This window comes from Cyprinodon tularosa, unplaced genomic scaffold (assembly GCF_016077235.1).
Source record: "Cyprinodon tularosa strain WSP-4 unplaced genomic scaffold, ASM1607723v1 ctg123, whole genome shotgun sequence".
Classification (NCBI taxonomy): Eukaryota; Metazoa; Chordata; class Actinopteri; order Cyprinodontiformes; family Cyprinodontidae; genus Cyprinodon; species Cyprinodon tularosa.
The window spans coordinates 583,806-595,000 of NW_024038037.1; the positions used below are offsets into that span (position 1 = coordinate 583,806).

Sequence of the window (11,195 nt, forward strand, 5' to 3'; positions counted from 1 at the left end):
TTTTCTTGTTCCATTGGCAAAGTGTCTCACATACCTCCTCAATTTAAGAAAAAAATACTTATTTAGATTTACATTTTTTGCAGTTCACCAGTTCATCCAGTCAGATTCATTCAGTTTTCTAAGGAAAACCAGTTGATTGCATCGACTCATTGACTCGAAGACAGTCCCTCACACTAAGCTCTTATTTTAGATGTGAACTATCTTGTTCCATCTTTTAGCACCTCAGTTCAAGAACAAATGCACTAATTTTAAGCAAAAAGTGACATATTTAGATTTCTATTTTTTCCAGTGTCAGGCTTCACTGGAAAAAAATATCTAAAAATAAGTAAAAGTTTTCTTAAATTAAGTGTATTTACCCTTGATCTGCGTAGGTAAATGAGATGATTTGCCAATGGAATGAGTATTTTTACACTTAAAATAAGATAATTAGATAAAAAGCACTTGAAATGAGGGAATGTAATTGCGTTTTCTTATTTTAAGTGTAAATTGTCTTGTTCCATTGGCAAAATGTCTCTTTTACCTCCTCAATCCAAGAACAAACTCACTTATTTTAAGATAAAAATTACTTGTCTAGGTTTCCATTTTTTCCAGTGTTTACATAGAAAACGGCTCATTTATCTGTGAAAGTGGACATTTTGACTCCGCTCTAAAGTCATCACAGAGACTCTGAGCAGCACAGATAAAAGTTTAAACTAACAATCATGTTATTGGACTGTGTGAGAAACCAAGAAGATGGGAGAAGATGCAGATACCTGCAGAGAGATTAACAGGCTGGAAGCATCTGCTGTTGTTGCTCTGCCTTCTTTAACACCATGGTTCTGTTTATAGGTTTCTTCTTGGTGATTTATGGAGGTTTTTAGTAAAGGTTCTGGTTCCTAGGGAACACTGGACATAACCCCCCCACATTCCTCCTCCTTTTTATTCTTTTCTCCTTGTCGAGGAGTCTCACACGGAAAACATAAAACTGTGCAGAATTATCACGGTTATAACTTTCCTGCCGCCAGATGGCATTCACAGAAAGTCTAAGAGTGGGAGGGAGAGAATCAGTGGGTTAGGATGGGAGGTGTTTCCCAGAAGAGGAGGAGAAATGGGGGGTGGGGGGGTGCATAAGAGGAGAGCAGAGAAAATGGACAGAAAGCTTTCCATACAGACTCATGTGGTCCCGGCTTCTCCAAGTAAAGCCCTTTATGCTCTCCTCCACTCTGCTCTCACCTCGTTCTCGCTCCTTTCTCACCAACAGATCCTCTGTCTGTGTTTGCAGATGTTTGGGTGACTTTTTCCAGCTCTGAAGAGATGTGGAAACTGCTCTCAGCACCAGAGGAAGCCGGATAGATCAGCCTGGAAGCAGACAGCTCCAAGAGCCAGCCCTGAGCCAGCAGAGTAAGCTTCACCAACCTTACATTTAGATGTTCCTGCTCTACCAGCAGCTGCTCAAGTCTTCAGCTTCTGCTTTTAAACAGACACATTTCTTGGTTTAAAGCTTTAGTTTGTGGCAGAATAAGCTGCTCCAGTCTTTTGTTTGACTTCATAACTGAATTTAAAGAGCTGGTTTTGTTCTGTGACTTTAAAAGAAAGCACAGTATTTATTTCATTGAGGAAAAGTTGGAACATCCTTTATTAAAAGCATCATTTTCTGCAGCGGTGACTTTTAAAATCACGCCGGTCTGCAAGATCTGGAGGAAATGTGAGGGTTTAATGTGAGCCGCAGATGAAAAGGTCTGAAAAATGTACTAAAAAACAGATCACTGGTTCATCTCCAGTTCAGGACTTTGTTTTTTTGGAGGGTGACTCACAGATCAATTTAGAGCAGCCTAGGAAAAGGCAAACAGTTCTTTGGAAGAGCTGTGGAACAGGACCTGAGCAGAACACTGGAAAAAATGGAAATCTAGATGAGCCATTTTTTCTTAAAGTAAGTGCATTTGTTCTTGGATTGAGGAGGTAAAAGAGACACTTTTACGCTTAAAATAAGAAAAGAAAATTGCATTGTCTTATTTCAAGTGCATTTTATGTAAATATATTATTTTTAAGAGTAAAAATACTCATTCCATTGGCAAACTATCTAATTTACCTTCTTAAATTAAGGGTAAATACACTTAATTTAAGGAATTTTGACTTATTTCTGGATGGTTTTTCCAGTGAAAAGCAGTGAGAATGATTAGAAAGCTTGAATGCATTGGAAAAATATTAATCTAGATTAGTCCTTTGTCCTAAAAATGAGAAGGTAAGAGACATTTTGCTAATGGAACAAGACAATTTACATTTAAAGTAAGAAAACACAAGTATATTGTCTTATTCCAAGTGCATCTTATCTAAATATCTTATTTTAAAAGTAAAAATATTAATTCCATTGGGAAATCATCTCATTTACCTTCTCAAAGTTAAGGGTAAATACACTTAATTTATACATTTTGTATGTATTTCTAGATCTTTTTTACAGTGTATGTGTTGATCTAGAACACTTTAGGAGGAATGAGGATTCTGCACTGGAAAAACGACCTAGAAATAAGTACAAACATTCTTAAATTAAGTGTATTTACCCTTAATTTGAATATTTGAATAAGGTGATCTGCCAATGGAATGAGTGTTTTTACTCTTAAAATAAGATATTTAGATAAGATGCACTTGAAATAAGACAATGTGATTTTGTTTACTTATTATAAAGGTAAATTGTCTTGTTCCGTTGGCTTAATGTCTCTTTTATCTCCTCAACCCAAGAACAAATGCACTTATTTTGAGAAAAAGTGACTTATCTAGATTTAGATTTTTTCCAGTGAGACAGAAGAGCCGATTCAGAGCTGAAAACCTTGTCAACTACAAAAACCATCTAGAAATAAGTACAATTTATTAAATTAAGTGTTATTACCCTTAATTTGAGCAGGTAAATAAGATAATTTGCCAAAGAAATTGATATTTTTACTCTTAAAATAACATAATTAGATAATATACACTTGAAATAAGACAATGCAATTGTTTCCTTATTTTAAATGTTTATTTTCTTGTTTCATTGGCAAAGTGTCTCACTTACCTCCTCAATTTAGGACAAAGAACAGTTATTTAAAAGAAAAAGACTCATTTAGACTTTATTTTTTGCCGTGTAAACATCTGTTTGGAGATGGTGGATGGTTCAGGAATGACTTATCTGAGAAATCTCTACCTCATCTGGATTCCGTTAAGAACGGCAGAACTATTTGTGTCCAGAATCTATTCTAGACTCTCTTCAGCTCCAGGAATCGGGTCGATGATGTTCATTTGTTTAGAAAACAGCTGTTAAACTGTGATGCAGCACCTTGCATCTCATCATGTTTGTCTGGTCTGAACGCTTGAACTGAGCCAGAGAGGAGCAGATGATGCTGCTTCATCATCATCACTGAAAGGAAAAGTCATATTCAGAATTCAAACTTCTGAAAGCACGTGGGCATTGTCAGTTTCACTATAGCTCTGGTGAATTTCAATGGTGAAGTCCTCTGGAAATATTCAATAATTGTTGTTGATTGCAGATGTGTCTAGTAGTTCCCATTGATTTAGCTTGGAAAGCGGGGAGAATGGCGCTACACTGCAAAAACGATCTAGAATTAAGTAAAAATTTCTTAAATTAAGTGTATTCACCTAAATTTGAGTAGGTAAATGAGGTGGTTTGCCAATGGAATGGGTAATTTTACTCTTAAAATAAGATAATTAGTTAATATGCACTTGAAATAAGACAATGCAATTGTGTTTTCTTATTTTAAGTGTAAATTGTCTCTTTTATCTCCTCAATTCAAGAACAAATGCACTTATTTTAAAGGAATAGTACACCCAAAACATGATTAGCCTTCATTTTCTACTCACCCCCATGCTGAACAACACCCTGGAGTACTTTTTTGATATCTCAAATGCATCTGGAGATCTGGGAGGCTTCTTGCTGTCTGCTGACATTCAAATAATGGAGGTCTATGGCGCCCGAGGCAGAAAGGTCCATAAAAGTCCACAAAAAACGTGTCAATATTCCTCCATACTGCTCGTCCAATGTATTCCAAGTGTCCTGAGTGGGTAGCATCCAGAATTTACTCGAAACAAAGTCATTTAGAATGTTTTTAGAGCATAAACAGTAGTGTATAGGATTTCCTGAAAGCACGTTCACGAGTCTACGGAAACCGCGGCAGACCAAACCAGATGAAAGTGCGCATTCAGCGCCTGCTCTGCCGATAATGCAAGCGTAGAAGAAGAAATGTGCTGTTTACCTGTGCAAAGAAAGAAACAACGAAAGAAAAATGTCTGAGGACTTCAGTGTTGAGGAAGAGCATGAGTTCTTTGCTGAGCTGAATGCGCACTTTCATCTGGTTTGGTCTGCCGCGGTTTCCGTAGACTCGTGAACGCGCTTTCAGGAAATCCTATACACTACTGTTTATGCTCTAAAAACATTCTAAATGACTTCGTTTCGAGTAAATTCTGGACGCTACCCACTCAGGACACTTGGAATACATTGGACGAGCAGTATGGAGGAATATTGACACGTTTTTTGTGGACTTTTATGGACCTTTCTGCCTCGGGCGCCATAGACCTCCATTATTTGAATGTCAGCAGACAGCAAGAAGCCTCCCAGATCTCCAGATGCATTTGAGATATCAAAAAAGTACTCCAGAGTGTTGTTCAGCATGGGGGTGAGTAGAAAATGAAGGCTAATCATGTTTTGGGTGTACTATTCCTTTAAGAAAAAAATTACTTATCTAGATTAAGATTTTTTGCAGTGTAGGCTTACCGCACCGTGACGTCACTGCTGGAAGATGGCAGGAGGGAGGGGTTACTATATTTGGGCAAAAATGGCCGCTCCCAGTGATCACAACGAAAATGATTATTTTTATTTTTTTACTGATTAACGCTAAATTCATTAAATCACTGCAAACGTATTCGTTTTAGGTATAAATAATGATCCATTGATTTTCCTTTAACAACAGGAACCGTTTTTTTTATGCTTATGAATAAACTACAAACCCTAAATCTGAGTTTTAAATAATTTGCTTAAATAAATGAGGTAAACAAACTTTAACAGTGGGAGAAAGTCTGGCTGCTAGGAGAGAGAAATGAGGATTGAATCTGGACCTCTGGACCCGAGCCTGAAGGTTCTGGCATAGCTGGGATGATGGGTGTGAAAACTGGTGGGCCAGAGGTGCTGAGAAACGAGGAAAGGAGGGTCGGGCTGGGTGGCTGCGGCGCTGCATGATGTCACAGGAATGCATCGAGCCTCGCCTTTAACAGGCCGAGAGTGTGAGCACGGTCGGCCACATCACAGGTTTCACCAGCCTGGTTAACGCCTTCAAACACAGAGCACTTCAAAATCAAATCAGAAGGACTCATAACATCAATATTACCACTAAAGCATCGTCTCTGGGTTATTTTAAATAAGAATGATGATGGCAGGGATTGGTAGAAGCAGAACAGATGTAGAGTGAAGGATAATGAGTGACATGATGTGTGGGAAAGCTCGGCCCCAGAAACAGCTGGAAAGGCAATGACTAACATCAGCAGTGAGGTAAGATGGTGGAGGCTGGCTGCATGAAGGGCAGCTGCTCCTCCAAACCCAGCTCACTGAGCTCATACTTATTTATGGATCATGCTCACTGCATCATGCTTCCACATCTGCGGATTAGAAGGCAAACTTTATTTTAGCCTCTGGTCGGACATTTTAGTTTCATATTAGCCATAAAATCCCGTCTGTGGTTCAGTTCCAGAACCATCTGCAGTGAAACCGTTGGTTCTGGTCGCTCCTGAAAACCAGTGCTTCTCCAACGCAAATACTTCATAATAACACGGAAACTGTTTCTCTGAGTGGAAACAGGATGGCAGCTCCAGCAGGCCTTACAGCAGAGAGATCATTCAGAAGGACGGAGCCTCTGTTCCTCTGCAAGGCTGGAAGAAACTGGAATAAACTGGAATAAACTGGAATAAACTGGAATAAACTGGAATAAACTCATTATATAACTGGAATAAACTGAAATAAACTGGAATAAACTGGAATAAACTCATTATATAACTGGAATAAACTGAAATAAGCTGGTATAAACTGGAATAAGCTGGAATAAACTGGAATAAACTCATTATATAACTGGAATAAACTGAAATAAGCTGGTATAAACTGGAATAAGCTGGAATAAACTGGAATAAACTCATTATATAACTGGAATAAACTGAAATAAGCTGGAATAAACTGGAATAAGCTGGAATAAACTGGAATAAACTCATTATATAACTGGAATAAACTGAAATAAGCTGGAATAAACTGGAATAAGCTGGAATAAACTGGAATAAACTCATTATATAACTGGAATAAACTGAAATAAACTGGAATAAACTGGAATAAGCTGGAATAAACTGGAATAAACTCATTATATAACTGGAATAAACTGGAATAAACTGGAATAAACTGGAATAAACTCATTATATAACTGGAATAAACTGGAATAAACTGGAATAAACTCATTATATAACTGGAATAAAGTCATAATATAATGAGAACAAAGTCGCAACATTATGGGATTAGAATTGTACCATAAAAAATTATAACCTAATGTTAGTAACATGACAAGAATATAAGAAATAATATTCTAAGAAGAAAATCATAACATTACAAGAATAAATCTATAACAGTATAAGAATAAATTCCTAATATTACAAGATTAATTCAATTCAGCCTTTTTCTATAGCGCTAATTAACAACACATCACCTCAAAGCTTTTTACAGACAATTCTATCAGATCATTCAGGCAGATTAAAGGTCAAAAGTTTGGAAAACGAGGTGCAGGATTCACTCTTTCTAGATAAGCAGGTAGAGAACGGTAATGTTGTTCATAATAATAATAGAACTTAATTAATCTCACATTGGAGAAATTAACTCTCTGCATCTAACCCCTCCCCTTGGGGAGCAGTGAGCTGCCATTGTGCGGCGCCTGGGGAGCAGTGTGGGGTTGAGGGTCTTCCTCAGAGAGCAAACCTCTGGATTCAAAGCTCTATGCCCTAACCACTAGGCCGCCACCCACCACTCCCAGTTCATAATTAAAGAGAACGGGCTCAAAGTTATGTTCAAACTACGGAAGAGGATTAGGGCCACTGAAAAAAAAAGTTAGCTGATTTTTTATTTTTATTTCAGTTTAACATGGGAAAAAAGTCAGAATTCGGACTTTAATCTAAGAATTCTGACTTTTCTTTAATGTCAGAATTCAGTCAGAATTTGAGAAAAAAGTCAGAATTCGGAGAAGAAAAGTCAGAATTCTGAGGAAAAAGTCAGAATTATGGGGAAAAAGTCAGAATTCTGAGATTAAAGTCGGAATTCGGAGAAAAAAGTCAGAATTCTGAGGAAAAAGTCAGAATTATGGGAAAAAAGTCAGAATTCTGAGATTAAAGTCAGAATTCTGAGATTAAAGTCAGAATTCTGAGGAAAAAAGTCTGAATTCTGAGATTAAAGTCAGAATTCTGAGGAAAAAGTCAGAATTATGGGAAAAAAGTCAGAATTCTGAGATTAAAGTCAGAATTCGGAGAAAAAAGTCAGAATTCTGAGATTAAAGTCAGAATTCTGAGATTAAAGTCAGAATTCTGAGGAAAAAGTCAGAATTATGGGGAAAAAGTCAGAATTCTGAGATTAAAGTCAGAATTCTGAGATTAAAGTCAGAATTCTGAGGAAAAAGTCAGAATTTTGAGAAAAAAGTCAGAATTCTGAGATTAAAGTCAGAATTCTGAGGAAAAAGTCAGAATTATGGGAAAAAAGTCAGAATTCTGAGATTAAAGTCAGAATTCTGAGAAAAAAGTCAGAATTCTGAGATTAAAGTCAGAATTCTGAGATTAAAGTCAGAATTCTGGGGAAAAAGTCCGAATTATGGGGAAAAAGTCAGAATTCTGAGATTAAAGTCAGAATTCTGAGGAAAAAAGTCTGAATTCTGAGATTAAAGTCAGAATTCGGAGAAAAAAAAGTCAGAATTCTGAGGAAAAAAGTCAGAATTCTGAGAAAAAAGTCAGAATTCTGAGATTAAAGTCAGAATTCTGAGGAAAAAGTCAGAATTATGGGAAAAAAGTCAGAATTCTGAGATTAAAGTCAGAATTCGGAGAAAAAAGTCAGAATTCTGAGATTAAAGTCAGAATTCTGAGGAAAAAGTCAGAATTATGGGAAAAAAGTCAGAATTCTGAGATTAAAGTCAGAATTCGGAGAAAAAAGTCAGAATTCTGAGATTAAAGTCAGAATTCGGAGAAAAAAGTCAGAATTCTGAGATTAAAGTCAGAATTCTGAGGAAAAAGTCAGAATTATGGGGAAAAAGTCAGAATTCTGAGATTAAAGTCAGAATTCGGAGAAAAAAGTCAGAATTCTGAGGAAAAAGTCAGAATTATGGGAAAAAAGTCAGAATTCTGAGATTAAAGTCAGAATTCTGAGATTAAAGTCAGAATTCGGAGAAAAAAGTCAGAATTCTGAGATTAAAGTCAGAATTCTGAGGAAAAAAGTCCGAATTCTGAGATTAAAGTCAGAATTCGGAGAAAAAAGTCCGAATTCTGAGATTAAAGTCAGAATTCTGAGATTAAAGTCAGAATTTTAAGAAAAAAGTCAGAATTCTGACTTTTTTCCCATGTTAAACTGAAATAAAATTTAAAAATCAGTTAACTTTTTTTTTTCCAGTGGCCCTAATCCTCTTCCGTATCAAACAGATGAAAATGAACTAGCTCACGTTAATAGTTTGCTTTTTCAAAAATGAACTGAGTTCATTCTGTAAATGAAGCCACAATCCTCCACATTAGAACCTCATATTTCACCCTTTAAATGTGTGATCATAATATAAAGAAAGAAATGGAAAATTCTTGATGCAGTCAAAGTATTCTGGATGGGCTTTATTGAAGCCTTTATTTATCCAAATTACACAGAACTTCAGAAACATTCAGGAACATTCAGGAACATTCAGGAACATTCAGGAAAATTCAGGTTCTGCTGAAAAGATCTGGATCCAAAATGATTTCCTAAACTCCTCAGTCAGTAGCAGATATTTACCAACATAGCTCTGATGATTTTACTCCATGTTTGGCTTTAAACCAGAAGGGGGCGTGGCTAACCTACAGGCTTGTTTGTTAAGTCCTGGTGGGCCAGTTTGCACAGAAACGTGAGTTTGTTAGTTGATCAAACTCTGCCGAGCGCTCTGCTGAACTGGCATCAGAAATATCAGCAGATGAGTCTGGATGAAGCAGACTGCTGCTAGCAGCAGACATGCTGCTCTGTCAAGATATTTGCTGTAATAATTATCATAATTAACGTCACCAAATGAAAAGTATTATTATTAATTGACCACCAACGTGAGCTGTGTGTGTCGCTCATTATTCTCAGAGTGAACGTCACTCTTGTTCACGTTCATTTCCTCAAATCTGATCCGAACACTGGAAACAGTACAGATTCACTTGCACTGACTCTTCAGCAATCCCTCACACCAACCATGCTTGTAGTGACAGTGGAGAGAAAAAATAAATTTCAACAGGAAGACACCTCCAGCAGAACCAGACTCATTGTGAGCGGCCATCTGTCGAGGTCAACTGGAGGTTGAAGAAGACATTAGCAGACAGAAAATGAACAAAGAAGGACCGATCTATAAATATTTTCTATGTTAGAAATGCTAACGGTAAACTAGCTCCACAGCTGTCTATGTCTGGGAAAGAAACGGTTCATCAGACGAGCTCTGAGCCTGTTTTCATCCAGTTAGTCCAAATAAAAGCTGAGCCAATAGTGTAGCAGAGAAACTGGTCTAAACACTGAAAAACAGACCAAACTCCATCATCTAATCATAGGTTTGAAAAAAGAATCCCAGCATTACAAAAATAAAGTCCTAAAATTACAGGGGGGAAAAGTTTAAATCAGTTTAATAGGCAGTTTGGTTAAAGTATTCCCATCAGATCTAATATTATTGATGTTTTCTTCTCATTAAAACAGATTTTACTCCCATATTGTCACAGATTTCTTCTGATATCATGACTATTGATCAAATATTATTGAGTTTCATAATTTTAAAATAAGTTGTCTCAGTATGGCCCTATAGTCCATTGTTCCTTTTCAAGACAAAATGTCAGAAAGATTCATTTTTTATGTTCAAACTGTCTGGCATTACGTTTCACATTAGAATTTAGAAGGTGAGATGTAGGGCCGGATTTAGGAAATTTGGGACCCTAGGCAAAGACAGGCAGGGGGCCCTCTGAATAGAGAAGACAACACATAAAACAGATCAATTATAAAGATACCGAAATTATAATAGAATAGACATCCATTATCTGTTCTAGGTTGTGTCCCTCTCTTCTTGTCCCTTTTCTTCTTGTTTTCCTCTCTATGTTTTGTACTCAGCTGACTTTTCATGCTGTCTCTAAAGGAATGAAAGATTTTTTCCAAGCACTAAGCTCACTTAGCTGATTGCTCCTTCCTGTGTTTCCAAAAAGGCCAAAGTAAATAACCCAGTCCTTCTTTTCACTGTAGACAAGCCATGATCTGCTTATCTGTTCTCCATTTTTCATTTGGATGAAATAATAGCTGCATGAATCATGACAGCAGACAAGATAGAGGAGAGCAGGAGGCGGGGTTACCAATCTACTCGCTCTGGAGAGCAGAGTTCGCTGCTTTTAGATGTTGTCTCCAAAGTCTCCAGTAGCAGAAAAAAGTCTCTAGATTTGGCGCTAGGAGCTTTTTAGAAATCAAAGTGCTAGAGGGGTCTGAAAAGTGGCTAAATATAGCGACTAAAGCGCTAAGTTGGCAACACTGCTCTTTGCATGGTTTGTTTTCAAATGGTTTGCTGCTGTCTGTTTGGACCTTTCTGAACATGTGCAGCAAATGGACTGATCCAATATGGTGGACACTGAAGGGGGGGGCTGAGACACACTTAATATTATCAGCGTTCTGATGGCATTTTAGTAAAATGATTTTTATTAAAAACATAATTAATGTGCATAAATAGGGAATAGTTGTATTAACCATATATGATAAACAGGGTTTTATGGGGCCCCCAGGAACTTGGGGCCCTAAGCAACTAAAAATAAAAATGACTGATCATAAAACCTGACATTGAATTAAAAGTATTGTTTTTAGACACTAAAATACTAGAAGCTGCTGCTTACTTTGCACTTTGAATGAAAAACTAAGAAGAGATCAGGCTGTTTTATTTTTTAACAAGCAGAAAGACAAACTTTCACAAAGACTAAAGAGCGATCAGGAC

General features: G+C 36.9%; 1 protein-coding gene across 1 annotated transcript in view; it reads left to right on the forward strand.

Annotated features, from left to right (window-relative positions):
• The first annotated feature begins 1,090 nt into the window (after positions 1–1,090).
• LOC119777363 (uncharacterized protein C21orf62-like) overlaps positions 1,091–11,195 on the forward strand; it is an 11,549-nt gene continuing 1,444 nt past the window's right edge. The window contains exons 1-2 of the mRNA XM_038276211.1: positions 1,091–1,175; positions 1,262–1,380. The gene's annotated coding sequence lies outside the window, so the exon portion shown is untranslated. The remainder of the gene's footprint in view (positions 1,176–1,261; positions 1,381–11,195) is intronic.